The 16,158-nt window shown below is 46.3% G+C and overlaps 1 protein-coding gene across 1 annotated transcript in view; it reads right to left on the bottom strand.

Moving 5' to 3' along the window:
- tspan9a (tetraspanin 9a) overlaps positions 1 to 7,873 on the bottom strand; it is a 159,520-nt gene extending 151,647 nt beyond the window's left edge. Inside the window, exon 1 of the mRNA XM_072710316.1 lies at positions 7,676 to 7,873. The gene's annotated coding sequence lies outside the window, so the exon portion shown is untranslated. The remainder of the gene's footprint in view (positions 1 to 7,675) is intronic.
- Between the last annotated feature and the right edge of the window lie 8,285 nt (positions 7,874 to 16,158).

Here is a 16,158-nt window from a genome sequence, read left to right as displayed (position 1 = left end):
AGCTGTCATATTCATACATAAAGACTGAAATACCCTCACAGAAACATCACAACACCCAGTCAGGTATCACAAAACATACTGAGTGTCTATGAAAATCTAACATGTTCGTATCTCATGTTTCCATAACAACAGACAGAAAGACAACTCATCGCTTCCCCATATAGTTCTCAAAACTGGTTATATATTTTTATAATCTAAGAAACCAGAGACCTTTCAGAGATGAGGCTGTCCGCATGAAGAGTCCCTGTGGCATTTGGGTGTACCACAACCTCAAGTGTGTTTGATTATGTGCATGGGACCAGGGGAACCTAGATGAGCACTTAAGTCATGTGACCACCACTACAGAAACCCTACCATACCCCCTCACCAACAGCCACACGCACCAGACTGCTAGCGAGAGGCGAAAAACAGCTTTGAACACAATATCGCTTCTGAACAATTATATTACAGTGTGAAAAAAGGAGCAAAGGAATGCTGAATTTGCTCCCTCAGGGGTCTCCTGATGAAGTAAAGTGCTTATTATTTCAGATGGTATGTGGTTGTTGAGCAGATACTTACATGTAGTTGCATTTGGACCAGTCATTAGTAGCTCAGTGAACTCAGGATTGGTGTCTATGACTGGAAGGTTGTGGGTTCAAATCCCATGCCTGGCAGAGCAATCACATCCCTATTGGCCCTGTGAGCAAAACCCTAACTCAATTGCTCCAGGGGTGCTGGATGCAGGCTGACTGTATGGAGAGCCACAGGGAGTGTGTGAAAAACACCCAGTTTCCCCACAGGATTGGATAAAGTACCTGCATTCTTCTGTAACATGCAGAACCTTAGAGAAGAAGGGACAGGGAAGACAGCCTCACACGAGCCACCCCAGGACAGATAGTTGGATAAAAGCTATCAGGAGAAGAACAGATCAACAGCCAGCTAATACTCTCTCGTGTCAGGAGTGAGGCTCGTCTGACCACAACTGAAGATCTGCTTAATGAGGCTTCTATTTGAAGCTAAGAGCATACTGATTAGTGGGAGGGGGCTCTGCTTTCAATGCAATATGGGAAGGAATGTAATGCAATATGGGAGGGAATCTTGAAAACAATATAAACCGAAAAGCATATGGCTCTGGGCTACTCATGTTGGGTGTAAAGCACAGGGGTCCACTAATGACCAATTTAACCAAACGTCAAACCCTATTTTGTTCAATGACAGACAACTTCACATGGTTTTGCTCAGGCACAGACAAATCAGAGCTATAAAGCTATTCTCTGGCCCATGACACCCTTATTTTCTAGAATGTTGCACACTGTGACTCACGAGACAAACGTACAGATGCCCAGGGGAATGGAACCTATCAAGAATCCAGCTTTAGCATCTCTAAATTTATGTCTATAGCTTGCCCAGTTTACCCAATATATCAGAAGAATCACAGGCAGTTGTTTCTCTTGGTGCTTATGGAAGAATGCCCGCTGAATGCAGGGAAGCATTAAATCATTATTCAAAGGGGCAGTTCACCCAATGACTCTTACCAGAAATCATGACCTGTTTACTGAAGATAATCCACAGGCTTTGTAGTGAGCAGTTCAATGTGCAAACTATTTTTTTCTACTGAACTCAGGGTGCTCGTGCTTGTATCTTTGGTGCAGAGAGAGAAGCCCCTCATTTCTATGGTTGACATCTCCAAAACTAGGCAACTCCCAGATGAACAACCTAGATGTACACTCACCTAAAGGATTATTAGGAACACCTGTTCAATTTCTCATTAATGCAATTATCTAATCAACCAATCACATGGCAGTTGCGTCAATGCATTTAGGGGTGTGGTCCTGGTCAAGACAATCTCCTGAACTCCAAACTGAATGTCAGAATGGGAAAGAAAGGTGATTTAAGCAATTTTGAGCATGGCATGGTTGTTGGTGCCAGACGGGCCGGTCTGAGTATTTCACAATCTGCTCAGTTACTGGGATTTTCACGCACAACCATATCTAGGGTTTACAAAGAATGGTGTGCAAAGGGAAAAACATCCAGTATGCGGCAGTCCTGTGGGCGAAAATGCCTTGTTGATGCTAGAGGTCAGAGGAGAATGGGCCGACTGATTCAAGCTGATAGAAGAGCAACTTTGACTGAAATAAACACTCGTTACAACCGAGGTATGCAGCAAAGCATTTGTGAAGCCACAACACGCACAACCTTGAGGCGGATGGGCTACAACAGCAGAAGACCCCACCGGGTACCACTCATCTCCACTACAAATAGGTAAAAGAGGCTACAATTTGCACGAGCTCACCAAAATTGGACAGTTGAAGACTGGAAAAATGTTGCCTGGTCTGATGAGTCTCGATTTCTGTTGAGACATTCAAATGGTAGAGTCAGAATTTGGCGTAAACAGAATGAGAACATGGATCCATCATGCCTTGTTACCACTGTGCAGGCTGGTGGTGGTGGTGTACTGGTGTGGGGGATGTTTTCCTGGCACACTTTAGGCCCCTTAGTGCCAATTGGGCATCGTTTAAATGCCACGGCCTACCTGAGCATTGTTTCTGACCATGTCCATCCCTTTATGACCACCATGTACCCATCCTCTGATGGCTACTTCCAGCAGGATAATGCACCATGTCACAAAGCTCGAATCATTTCAAATTGGTTTCTTGAACATGACAATGAGTTCACTGTACTAAAATGGCCCCCACAGTCACCAGATCTCAACCCAATAGAGCATCTTTGGGATGTGGTGGAACGGGAGCTTCGTGCCCTGGATGTGCATCCCACAAATCTCCATCAACTGCAAGATGCTATCCTATCAATATGGGCCAACATTTCTAAAGAATGCTTTCAGCACCTTGTTGAATCAATGCCACGTAGAATTAAGGCAGTTCTGAAGGCGAAAGGGGGTCAAACACCATATTAGTATGGTGTTCCTAATAATCCTTTAGGTGAGTGTATATATTGCACTAAAACTCCTCCAAAATACATTCTTTCAGTTTTAAGGTGAACTGCCCCTTGCCATTCCGATTGTCACAAATCACACATCTGATAAAGGACACTATTAAAATGCTTAGACCATTTCTCTACATCAGAACAATGGCTGTGACTCAAATTCTAAGCAGAACTCTGCATGGCTGATTCACTACAGCACAAACATATCAGTTTATAAATATTATAGATGTGGGTTTCATCTGGGTAATTGGAGACATGGGGGCACACAGCTGCGGTTAACACCCCCCACCCCCCTAATCCCATGGGCACCAGATTTTACTGCTGTCAACAGAGGGGGCTTGTCCAAGCCCCTAGTGAATACAGACACTTTCTCTGCTGTAGCCTGAAGGTGGAGGAAAATCACAGAAGCAGGAAAGTGGTGCTGTTGCCTAGGAGATGGAGATGCTGTTCTGCTCCTGACTCTCACAACCCTGATATAATACCTCTCAGAGGCCAAAACTGAGTACCTCACAAATCAGTTCATTACAGCATCCATACCCAAGTGAATCAACAAGTTCATTAGACACGAATTGTGTTGTCCAGTGTTTCGTCTACCGAAAAAGATAATAAAATCCCAATACAGTGGTCCCTCGTTAATAGCGGGAGTTACGTTCTAAAAATAACCCGCAAAGTAGGATTCTTTATTTATAAATCGAATATTTTCGTAGTTAGAGCATTGGAAACCTGTTTACGACCTTCTAAATATGGTTTTTAACATTATTAGAGCCCTCTAGACATGAAACAACACCCTTTAGTCACCATTACTTTATGACTGCTGGACACGGAAGCAGGAACGGGGAGACAAGGAATCAGGACTGAAGGGTTTATTTGGAATCACTCCAAATGCAGGACACAGGAACATGTAACATCAAAACGTCAATGACAGACCTGGGGTTATAGACACTAACGTGGACTTCAAACTGAATCAAATTGACAAACCAGCTGGTCACAATCGGGGTTGCATATGTGGTTAATAAGGGGGCGTGGCACACATGTACAAGAGGATCAGACAGGCAGGTCATGACAATTACACTCATATTACCCAAAATATTAGAAAAAATAATAGAAAATAAGAAATATTAGATGTTATAAATATCATATTGTTATTATTGTACATCTAATTACGAAGAGCAAAGATGCTTCCGATGCGTAGCGATGTATCATTTTCATTGTCTCATTAACGTTTTAATCAAGACAAAAAAACGCGATACAGTGAAGCCGCGAAAGTCGAAGCGCGAAGTGGCGAGGGATGACTGTACTCTACATTTCTTAAATGTCTTATAATTCCCTCAGACCTGTGGAAAGTAAAGCAAAAGTTTTCACTGTAAATTTCTTCCCTGTTAGACCACCAATTGAGACAAAGAACAGTGTGCGTAGTAATTAAAAAGCTAATATAAGCCCTCGAGACAGACCTCGGCCCATAAAGTGAGCTATCCTAATGCCTTTGAAGCCAGAGTTAAAAAGTCACATGGAGCCTGAGAGGGAGTTTATTAGCCCGTAAAACCAGAGTGGTTAATTTGCGGCATCTTCGGGGGTCCACACGAGGCTGGTGCAACAATAATAAAACAAACAGAATGAGATATGGCTGTCTATCAACCATGTGACACGGCTAAGACATATAGCAAGGCACATGGCTTGAGAAAGACTCAAGAAAGCATCCAGAACCACAGGCTACAACAACTTAAATCAGTCAACTAACAGAATAATTCTGGTTAAGAACTTAGCTCAAAGGTACAATATCAAGCTCATGACTGGGCGTATCCTTCTGGTTGATGGTTGTAGACCCAACCCTAACCACGATGTTGCCTGCTGACCCACAGACGAGTGATAATAGTAGCCCCCAGTCCCCACCTATTTTCCAGCCAGCAGAATATAACAACATGCTAGCCTTAGGGTCTTCCTGCCAACTACCCCATAAACACAGATTTCCAGAATCCTTCACTGAGATGATCCACTAAACAACACATAAACAAACATGCTAGCTCAATAAATTTCAGGGTGACGAAATGATGTGATTGTACTGTTCACATAGAACCAGAGTCAAAAGGACTACAAAAGGTCCACTCAGTCACACACACACCTATGCTTCAATACTCTAAGCACATCATCAGATCACAGTGACTAGCTGTAGATGGCTCTTTGTGTCAGTAGAGGGAGCAATGCTAACAGACTACAGGAACAGAGAGCATAGTAGAAACATCTGGAAGAGCCAGTCTGGCATCCCTGCCAGGGATGGGTCAAAACCATAATCTATGAGGTTAAAAACAACAGAGGTCTGTGGGGCAAAATGATATTGAAACAGCACACATCTCTGGTCTTGTTGAGAAGGAACAAGGGGCCACATATGTCCTGTGCTGCCAACACTCTGGAACAGGAGCCTAAGACAAAAACTCCAGAATGCCGGATGAGAACGACTAAAATAGGCCAGGGCCCAAGAGGGGCCATAAACAGGGCCCAGCACGGGAAAGGAAGCCTGTGAGGATTTGGGGCTCAGAACAACACACCCATCTCAAGCAAAAACAAATATAATAAACATGTGCTAAGCAAAGTTCGGTGGTAAAATCCTGAGGGCTGCAAAAAGGGGCTCTTGTGGGAAGGATTCTTTGATGCCCATTGGGTGGTTTAATCAAGCCAACATGGGTGTGACAAACAGCTGAACACAATGAAATGCATGCAAGACTTTGGGAACAAAACCAGTGACTTGTGAAGGCATGTAAGATTCTGTATGTATGTTCATACAGCAGACTCTACCCCCACCTCTGGAAAGGGTGAAAACAGGAAGAGAAACTATTTCAGACCAAGGCCTTGGGGGCGGGGGGCAGAAATGATGGAAGATGTTTGTGGTTGGGGGGGGGGGGGGTGTATGTATGTGTGCTGTTACCTCTTCCTCCTCAAGAAAATATTTTGTGCGGGCCTAAAAAAAATTATTAATTGCATGCCAGCAACATACAACGGTGTGGCCATTGTCTCTCTGTGTCCTCAGTATCACCTCAGTCAGTTAACATCACATCACCCACAATAAGCCATTTAGTGTGTAGCCCAACAGATTGGGATGCTGCGTCTGTGATCAGAAAGTCACCGACTCAAATCCAAGGGTCACCAGATTGATTTCACTGTTGTACCCTTGAGGAAGGCTCCTAATTGCTCCAGTGACGGACTGACCCTGATTTCTCAAAAAACAAAAAAAACATGTCTCGGCATTTTAAAATGAGCTCCTGCTCTACAGGCACCTTTGACCCTGGACTCGTTCGAGCGCGAGTTCAACCACAGCCGCTCTCCTTTCGGCGCACCGTGTAGATCCGTAAGCAAAGTCAGTGTCTGAAACTGACATATAAATCAGCTCCAGATACAAAGGCCATAATCAGAGTTATACGTGACCCAGAACAGATGGGTTTATCTGCGGACCACAGACGAGGCAGAATTGCTCCATTTCCGGATGCGAACTCTTCTCATGCACATAAGTGGACCACATGGAACGGTCAGAATTCCTTCAGCACGCGGAACGCAGAAACGCCATCTGCTGAATGAGTCACAGGATCCAAAGTGGCTCCACAAAAGTGTCTTGGCTGTAGCGTATCTCCGAGGGCTCCTCCAACACTTGTGGTATGTTTGGTATGTTTTGATACATCAGCACAACCAAGGGTCACCACTACTCTTCTCCCCCCCCACCTATCCTTTTATGAAAATGAGATTTATACCTAGCCATCAATTCAAGCCTCATGAGCATTTTGTTTTTTTTTTTAGCATGTCAAAGAATCGCAGTCAGAAGGTTGTATTTAGGGGGTTTGGGTCTATTGCAGCTGAACATGCAGCTCTGGTAAGCCCCTGTCAAACGAGCGGTGAGGGGGGTGGAGCGTTTGCTCCAGAGCAGTGCCAGTTCCCAAGACAGTTGGCCGGCTCTACCCTCCTGCGGCTCCCACACCGGCCACTCTCAGCTGCAGGGGCGTCATTAAGTGCTCTCAGGGCACGTCTCCATCCAGGCCGTCTTCCAAAGTTACATCATGCCCTTTTCTAATTGCTGCAGTCTTTAAAGATGCAAATTCATTTAAACCTTGGGGTAAAAACAAATGTCCTCGCAGAGAGGAGATCAGACACAAAGTACTAATTTACTAATCGCATCATCTCCCTGCTTCTTTGTCAGATAGACAGTTAACTGCCGGATGATTGCATTTTTGACTGTTTTCTAAAGCGCAGTCATGTATGTTAATTAATTACTCTTTGGAAGAGAGTCATTAGCACAACACGTAATTAAATGTAAAGGAGAAATTCATTTTAAAAGGCTAAAAAAAACCATTACGATTACTGCTACACCACTATTATTGTCTTTCTTTTCTAGGTAAATCGATATTACAAAAATACAAATTGTCAGCCTAAGAACCTTTCAAGCGGACTACATGAATCTGAAATCGGATATAAGGACTTTGCACTGATACGCCGAATCGCTAAAAAGAAATCACCATTAAAGAAAAAGAAACCTAGAGAACTTTGGACGACATCAGTAAAATTGTACCATCTAGTTCGTTTATAACACGCCTCCCTCATGTAAAAACACATGTTTCGGACAATAAAGTTTTGTCAACAACCGTCACTTATTTGTTAGATCGATTATGTTTATATATATATATATATATATATAACATGCGGTCCATTAAACTAAATTCTGAACGCAGAAACCTAAAAGGTTGTGACAGAATAAAGTGGAGGTAAAACTTACCTTGTTTTTCTTCCGTTCACATCAAGTCAAAAACAAAAGCCGGCTCTGAGCAACACCCTGAGAGAAGCGGCACTTTTCCCCCGGCGTTGAAGTGCGTGTGTCCGCCGGGAAGCTGCGGGAAGCGGCTCTACGTGCGCTTTCGGAGTCCGTACAGTGATCACACTTGTTAGATGACTGGTGACCCGGAAAGAGAGGGAAACACTCAAGCCAAAAGTAAGGAAAAGCGTACTGACTCAGGCGTGACAGAAGTTTTTTTTTTGGAGGGGCGGGGCATGCAGGGGGTGGATGGGGAAAGGAGGGCTGATGTTACAGGAATGACTGACAAATAATCGTACGTGAAGAGGAAGATTAAGGTTAAAATGGAATTTTTAGTTTGCGGTGGATCTTTCTCGAACAGGGACATGTTGTTCGGCACGGTCAGCGGTCAAGAGTTGAGTGCACGATTCCTCTTCTACTGATAATCCCTGTATTATACGTAAGGGATAATGTACAGGCAGCCGGTAGTTATCGCAGAAATAAGCCCCGACAGTGTGATCAGGACCCGACGCGAAGCGGAGTGTATCACACTGAAGGGGCTTATTTCGCGATAACTACCGGCTGCCTGTACATTATCCCGCTTATTACACGGCTACTTGCCACAGAAGGAAAAAAACTGGACATGAATATGAATTTGAAACATTTTATTGGCATATTTGTTTTAAATTAACATTTTTAAACGGTAATCTTTGTTGGCGCGGAGGGATTTTAAACATACAAGTAGTACCGGCTATGCGTTATTACTTTGGAGCGGTTATTATTTGAAAAGAACGAACCTGCAAATGTCTCAACTGACCAATCAGAATCAAGCATTCCAGAGAGCCGTGTAATAAAGCCTTTGTAAAGCGCAATTAATTATATTAATTATATATACATATATTAAAAAAGATATATATGTATATATATAATTCGGACTACTACGGATAGTCAGTGTGGAGGACTGTTAAAGTTACAAAGTTGGAGGCTTAGTCTTGTTTCTCGGCATCAGTTGAGCGAGCATATTATCTCTACATTTTTTTTTAGTACATAATGATCTCTGTTTTAATGCAGACATCCCAAGTCTCCCGGAAGTTCCGGGAGTCTCCCGCATATTGATAGCGGCTCCCTGATGCCCGCAAATTGAATAAAATGTCCCGATAACTAGAGCAAGCACACAAGAGCATGCGCGCGAGACAGTAACGTGTCCATCGCGCACTTAAGAAAATCGCGCGCACGACGGAATGAGAGAGAGAGAGAGCGTGCGTATGTACTGTATGGGTCCCTGCGTGTGTGCCTGTTCATGTAGCCCGTGCTAGACAGACAGCATCCTGATTGGTCTACTTAGCAAAATAAGCCAATCAGATTTCAGTGCGGGCGGCCTTTTATTTAACTTCTCGAGGACCGAAGTTATCGGTTCAGTGGAGCCTTCGAAATTTAGTGTGCTGACTAAAAAAAAAAATTAACAAAAAATTATACATATGGCCAATGTAGAAATTCTCTTGTGTGAAATAAAGTAATTTCCCTTCTTGGCGGGGGGGGGGGGACCTCCCTGAAATGAGTTTTTGCAGGTTGGGATGTCTGTTAAAGGATCACAGCAAGTTACGTGAGTGATTTTTGTTTAATGCCTAATTTTATTTTGGTAATCGTGCTGCACAGCGGACACGAGGACTCAGACATTTTTGTCATAAAGTAGATTGGTTTCGGCCGTCTCTCAGTCGGCATATTTTTCTTTTGATTTTAGGACGCTACCATTTTTCCGCTTTTTTGTTACTGTGATAGTCGGGACTTTGAGACTGAAGTGGGAACGCTGATTTTTTTTTTCTTTCTTTCTATCAACCTCGTTCCCCTGCTGGATTCGTTGGCAAGTTTTTTTTCCTCACCGCCTCGTTCGGAGTTATAGTAACGTAACGAATACACTGGCAGCCACGGACTGATTTTCTTCGGAGCGCTACTCTGGGCTGCGAACGGCACAGTGGTTGGAGGTGTTTCGAGGGACTATTCTACTGCATTACACTGCGTGAGACCAAAAAAAAAAAATTAAAGAAAAGTTAAAGTCTTTTATGTTGATTTTATAACTTGTATCTGTTATTTATTTTTCCTTGGTTTGATTTATCTACTTTTAAGTGAGTAATTTTACTATTGTGGATGTTATCTCTAATGTTTGATTCTATCCATCCATCCATTAACTTCCGCGTATTTGAAGTCGGGTTGCGGGGGCAGCAGTCTCAGTAGGGAAACCCAAACTTCCCTCTCCCCAGCCACTTCTTCCAGCTCCTCTGGGGGAATCCCGAGGCGTTCCCAGGCCAGTCGAGAGACATAGTCCCTCCAGCGTGTCCTGGGTCTTCTCCCGGGCCTCCTCCCAGTGGGACATGCCCGGAACACCTCACCAGGGAGGCGTCCAGGAGGCATCCTAAGCAGATGCCCAAGCCACTTCATCTGGCTCCTCTCAGTGCGGAGGAGCAGCGGCTCTACTCTGAGTCCCTCCCGAATGACCTAGCTCCTCACCCTATCTCTAAGGGAGAGCCCAGCCACCCTGCGGAGAAAACACATTTCGGCCGCTTGCACTCGCGATCTTGTTCTTTCGGTCACTACCCACAGCTCGTGACCATAGGTGAGGGTAGGAACGTACATCGACTGGTAAATCGAGAGCTTTGCCTTTTGGCTCAGCTCCTTCTTCACCATGACAGACCGATGCAGCACCCGCATCAATGCTGACGCCGCACCGATCCGCCTGTCGATCTCCTGTTCCATCCTTCCCTCATTCGTGAACAAGACCACAAGATACTTAAACTCCTCCACTTGGGGAAGGACCTCCTCCCTGACCCGGAGAGAGCACTCCACCCTTTTCCAGCTGAGGACCATGGTCTCGGATTTGGAGGTGCTGATTTTCATTCCAGCCGCTTCACACTCGGCTGCGAACTGCTCCAGTGAGAGCCGAAGGTCATGGTCTGATGAGGCCAACAGAACCACATCATCTGCAAAAAGCAGAGACCTAATCCTGAGGTCACCAAACCGGACACCCTCAACGCCCTGGCTGCGCCTAGAAATTCTGTCCATAAAAGTTATGAACAGAATCGGTGATAAAGGGCAGCCCTGGCGGAGTCCAACCCTCACCGGGAACGAGTCCGACTTACTGCTGGCAATGCGGACCAAGCTCTGACACTGGTTGTACAGGGACCGAACAGCCCTTATAAGGCAGCCCGGCACCCCATACTCCCGGAGCACTCCCCACAGGACTCCCCGAGGGACGCGGTCGAATGCCTTCTCCAAGTCCACAAAGCACATGTAGACTGGTTGGGCAAACTCCCACGCACCCTCAAGGACCCTGCCACGAGTATAGAGCTGGTCCACTGTTCCACGGCCAGGGCGAAAACCACACTGCTCCTCCTGAAACCGAGGTTCGACTATCCGACGGACCCTCCTCTCCAGCACCCCCGAATATACCTTACCAGGGCGGCTGAGGAGTGTGATCCCCCTGTAGTTGGAACACACCCTCCGGTCCCCCTTCTTGAAGAGGGGGACCACCACCCCGGTCTGCCAATCCAGAGGCATCGCCCCCGATGTCCACGCGATGCCGCAGATGCGTGTCAACTAAGACAGCCCCGCAACATCCAGAGCCTTGAGGAACTCCGGGCGGATCTCATCCACCCCCGGGGCCCGGCCACTGAGGAGCTTCTTAACCCCTTGGGGTCGGCGGTCCCGTTTACATAACTCCGCGAGATTTTGTCATATACACATTTTAAAAATACTCTCAGAAACCTTGGACGGTCTACTTTTCAAATATATATAGGTAGAAACTAAATATATTTTTACAGCTTCGTGATACGAATTGAAAGAACAAGAGTGACTGACTTAAGCGTCTGCGTCTCGAAGCGGCTCTGATCGTCCACCCACTTGCAAATCGCGCTATTCGCATGATAATAACATGATAATCCGACAGTTAGTATTGGGTAAAGAAATATGTGAATACGCCCATTTTGACCGAAATAAACAAGACCACATGTCTGGGTAGTGTTTACATTGATCGGCTACAATGTAGCACACGGATACGTCTCTGCCACTGAAGCTTTGCGCCAGTGTTGCCACTTTCAGCAGCGAAGCTCATAACTGCGTTCATGGCTCAGTGGGCTAAGCCTGTGTGCCTGCAATCACGTGGTCGCCGATTCAAACGCAGTGTATTTAGAACGGGAATAGCGATCTTCCGCTGAGAGCGGTCCTACACGCTCCCGATACAAGTAAAACAAAGAAAGGTGACACGATTTGCTTTTTTGCCTATTTAACCTAATTTTAAAAACTTTAATACTTCTGACAATGGAAGTTTTGAAAAGAAGACAGATAACGGATTTAGTCAGTGTTTTTTTCATGATTTTACATAATGATTTCAGCGAGATATAAACTGAAATACACGAGAAAGATACGCGGTCGACGATGCCCTCGTCCCCAGAGCGTTAATAATAGTCACTGCATCATATTTATCGCTTTCTATATTTATATAGTCACAGTTTTTCATTTTTCATTCCATCTACCAATAAACTGTGAAAGGGATTTTATTGTTGCTACTTTTCTTGCGTTTCAAACTGCCTTTCCAAAGTGATGGGTGTGGGGTGCAGTGACATTCCAGACTGATGGGCCATTGACAGCATGCAAACTACTACAGGTGTGAGGACACCTATCTCATCAATATTCATTGTGAAGGCCACTGACTTTGAGAAAAAGAGTGTCACTCTAAAGTGCTAACACTTTAGTAATCAAACTACATAAAATTTCAGAATGTCACTTTCACCTATGTGTAGCCAACCCCTGTGTCTATAAGCTTCAGAGCTCAAAAATCTTACCTAGAAATGTCTATAATGTGATTTTTTACAATTTCTCAGCATGTCTGAAAATAGGTTTTTGAAAACTATATGTTTAAAGTTGATTTTAACAAAAAAATAGAATAATAACATTCTAAGAGGTCTCAGATTATTGGTGCTGAGTTTGTGCTAAATAAAAGCAAATGTAACACTTTGGGATAAATGTTTTTTAGATAGGTGAAATATTTTAAAATGTCAAGGCATGTCAGACTACCTCGAAAGTGGAAAAGAGGCCTCAGGCCCCAGGGGGTTAACCACCTCAGCAACCTCTACCCCAGAGATAGGCGAGTCTAGCCCCAAGTCCCCAGACTCTGCTTCCTCATTGGAAGGCGTGTCAGTGGGATTGAGGAGGTCTTCGAAGTATTCCCTCCACCGACCCACAACATCCCGAGCTGAGGTCAGCAGTGCACCATCCTCACCATAAACAGTGTTGACACCAGATGGTGGACCAGAATCTCCTCAAAGCCGTCCGGAAGTCGTTCTCCATGGCCTCGCCAAACTCCTCCCATACCCGAGTTTTTGCCTCAGCGACCGCCGAAGCCGCGTTCCGCTTGGCCCGCCGGTACTCATCAGCTGCTTCCGGAGTCCCACAGGCTAAAAAGGCCCGATAGGACTCCTTCTTCAGCTTAACGGCATCCCTCACCGCCGGTGTTCACCAGCCGGTTCGGGGATTGCCGCTGCGACAAGCACCGACCACCTTACGGCCACAGCTCCGGTCAGCCGCCTCGACAATGGAGGCGTGGAACATGGCCCATTCGGACTCAATGTCCCCCGCCTCCCCCGGGACATGGGCAAAGTTCTGCCGAAGGTAGGAGTTGAAACTCCCCCTGACAGGGGAGTCCGCCAGATGTTCCCAGCAGACCCGCACTATACGCTTGGGTGTACCAGGTCTGACCGGCTTCCTCCCCCACCAGCGGAGCCAACCCACCACCAGGTGGTGATCGTTTGACAGCTCCGCCCCTCTCCTCACCCGAGTGTCCAATACATGCGACCGCAAGTCCAATGACACAACCACAAAGTCGATCATCGAACTGCGGCCTAGGGTGTCCTGGTGCCAAGTGCACATATGGACACCCTTATGCCTAAACATGGTGTTCATTATGGACAATCCGTGACGGGCACAGAAGTCCAATAATAAAACACCACTCGGGTTCAGATCGGAGGGGCCGTTCCTTCCAATCACACCCCTCCAGGTCTCACTGTCATTGCCCACGTGAGCATTGAAGTCCCTCAGCAGAACAAGAGAGTCCCCGGGAGGAGCGCTCTCCAACACCCCTTCCAAGGACTCCAAAAAGGGTGGGTATTCTGAACTGCCATTTGGCGCATAAGCGCAAACAACAGTCAGGACCCGTCCCCCCACCCGAAGGCGAAGGGAGGCTACCCTCTCGTCCACCACGGTAAACCCCAATGTACAGGCGCCCAGCCAGGGGGCAATAAGTATGCCAACCCCAGCTCGGCGCCTCTCCCCGTGAGCAACTCCAGAGTGGAAGAGGGTCCAACCCCCTTTGAGGAGACTGGTTCCAGAGCCCAGGCCATGCGTCGAGGTGAGCCTGACTACATCTAGTCGGAACTTCACTGCCTCGCGCACTAGCTCAGGCTCCTTCCCCACCAGAGAGGTGACATTCCATGTCCCTAGGGCTAGCTTCTGCAGCCGAGGATCGGATCGCCAAAGTCCCCGCCTTCGACCACTGTCCAACTCGCACTGCACCCGACCCCTATGGCCCCTCCTACAGGTGGTGAGCCCATTGGAGGGGGGACCCACGTTCCTTGTTCGGGCTGTGCCCGATCAGGCCCCATGGGTGCAGGCCTGGCCACCAGGCGCTTGCCATCGAGCCCCACCCCCAGGCCTGGCTCCAGGGGGGGGGCCTCGGTGCCCCGCGTCCAGGCAAGGGAAATCGTGCATCCATGTTATAACTCATCATAAGGGGTCTTGTGAGCCGCACTTCGTCTGGTTCCTCACCCAGGACCTGTTTGCCTTGGGTGACCCTACCAAGGGCATAAAGCCCCGGGCAACTTAGCTCCTGGGATCATTGGAACACGCAAACCCCTCCACCACGATAAGGTGTTGGCTCCAGGAGAGGTAATGTTTGATTACTTATTATTATTGTCATTTTTGTGGCGATTTGTGACATTGTTCGGTTGGATTGTGTTGCTGGGTTTTGTTTAGTCTGTTTTAAATTGCACTGATTTATCTTTGACTGTCTTTGTACTGTAATTATGGACAAAGTTCCGGATGCTCCAGTGGTCCCTGGGACTCGTCCCAAGACTGTGATGGGTAAGCAAGGCCTGACTTTTGACTCACTGGACGTGAGACTACAAGGCTGGAGGTTTCCATGTTACACAGTTGCTTGAATGATTTAATCGACTTGCAGGTTAACTTGACTAGGCAACTTCATACACACCGCATATCGAATTGTCCTGATACTCCTGCGCCACCTTCCATATCTTGTGGCATGATAGTGGCATCCACTCCTGCTCCAACACGGTCTGTGGGGGAGGCACAGAATTTTAGCGGGGTGACTCGTGCTCTGTCATCGGTACTTCAGGGATCTTCATTGGCTCCAGAGGTATTTTTCCCACAGGGTAAAGTGCAGCCCGAGGAGTGGCTTGCGTCTGTGACGGTCTACAAGGACTCACTGCAGTTATCAGATAGGCAAATCCTTGCGGAGCTGCCTAGGTACTTAGGAAAGGAAGTGACAGCTTGGTTTTCCGCTATGGCGCCACTCTGGCGATCCTGGGAACATTTTAAGGACATGTTAAGGTTAACGTACTTACCTGCCAATAACCAGGAGCGTATTTTGAGAGGTATCCTAGACAGGGTGCAGAAACCTGGTGAGGCTCTGCTAGGGCTGCACGATTTATTGATTTCAAATCGCGATTTGAAACAACTCGATTAGCAAGTCGCGATTTAGGATATACATTATACAGCACATTGGACCCAGGGTTTAAAACTGCTGTGAGAATAGTTTTACAAATTCATGCCGTGCTCCCTGTGTGACAGTCATTCTCATCAATCACAAGCGCCGTGCTTCTCGCGTGCCAGTCATGCTCACCAATCAGAAGTGGCCCAAGAAGGCGTATAGGCCCACAAACAGCAAACACGTGAAACCCAAGGAAAATGTTGCATTCGCGGTGCGGAAAAATACTGATTCCGCTACTGAGCTGTAAGTGAATTAAGAACATAAGAACTATACAAACGAGAGGAGGCCATTCGGCCCATCGAGCTCGCTTGGGGAGAACTTAACTAATAGCTCAGAGTTGTTAAAATCTTATCTAGCTCTGATTTAAAGGAACCCAAGGATTCAGCTTGCACTACGTTATCAGGAAGACTATTCCATACTCTGACTACACGCTGTGTAAAGAAGTGCTTCCTTAAATCCAGTTTGAAATGTTCTCCCGCTAATTTCCACCTATGGCCACGAGTTCTTGTATTTGAACTAATGCTGAAGTAACTATTCGGTTGAACAGCATCCAAACCTGTTAGAATCTTATAGACCTGGATCATGTCCCCCCTCAGTCTCCTTTGCTTGAGGCTGAACAGATTTAGCTCAAATAACCTTTCCTTCCTATTTCATGGTCCAAGATTGTTTCAGAAAGCTCCTATCATCAATAGAA

The sequence above is a fragment of the Paramormyrops kingsleyae genome, chromosome 3 (assembly GCF_048594095.1).
Source record: "Paramormyrops kingsleyae isolate MSU_618 chromosome 3, PKINGS_0.4, whole genome shotgun sequence".
Taxonomy (NCBI): Eukaryota; Metazoa; Chordata; class Actinopteri; order Osteoglossiformes; family Mormyridae; genus Paramormyrops; species Paramormyrops kingsleyae.
This window is presented reverse-complemented; position numbering and strand designations above follow the sequence as displayed.